Source organism: Trichoplax adhaerens, genomic scaffold (assembly GCF_000150275.1).
Source record: "Trichoplax adhaerens TRIADscaffold_10 genomic scaffold, whole genome shotgun sequence".
Taxonomy (NCBI): Eukaryota; Metazoa; Placozoa; class Uniplacotomia; order Trichoplacea; family Trichoplacidae; genus Trichoplax; species Trichoplax adhaerens.
The window spans coordinates 419237-420117 of NW_002060952.1; positions in this window are offsets into that span (position 1 = coordinate 419237).

Here is an 881-nt window from a genome sequence, read left to right on the forward strand (position 1 = left end):
GTAAGTTAAAAATTTAAAGGTTTAAATTAAATCAATTAGAATTGATGGAGGACAACCATCACTAGCTTTATATAAATTGTGTAGTATACGTATAAATAATCTGATTTATCATTACCCCTTTCCTCTAAAAAATGGAATCAAATTGTCCTCACCTATCAAAACATTCCGAACCATGTGTAGTGACTATATTATTATATATATTACTATAGGTTTCTTTTTTATTAATTACACCCTGTTTATGATTAAACAATGTATTTAATTTAAAACATGAATAGATTTATCATCTTTAACGATAGTGTAGTATTTATAAATAGAATGTTACTGCCCCCTTCATTAGTAGCCACCCAACTATCTGATTTTCAGATTTCTTCAATATTGTACGGATGCTTACTGTTAAATGAAGTATACTATAATTATAAATTGAGTCCATATATATATATATCTTATACTGGTGAATTATCGGTATCAATTATTATATTAAGGAACAAATAAATAAATCGTCGGGCATTCAAAACATAGAGTGTAGATAGCTTTTGAGTAAAGTAGAAATCAACCATCTAGTTCCGATACAATTAAATAGGTTAATAGGTTTCTTAAAGTAATCTTGCAATTGTAAAATACATGTACGTATTATCTCACAATTTTATAAGCCAGATAAGATAACAAGTTAAATTTGGATAAATCCTATTTCCATGTATGTTCGATCTTACAAGACATTTTGTGTCAAAATTGATATACGACCTTTTATAGTTATCTTCGTCTAACTTTAGTCTTTCGACAATTTTACTTTTAATTTAAAAATTACATTATAAATGGTGCATTTTCGCTAATAATAAGCGAAATGTGTCAGCTGAATAATTGCTTATTTATTATGAAGATAA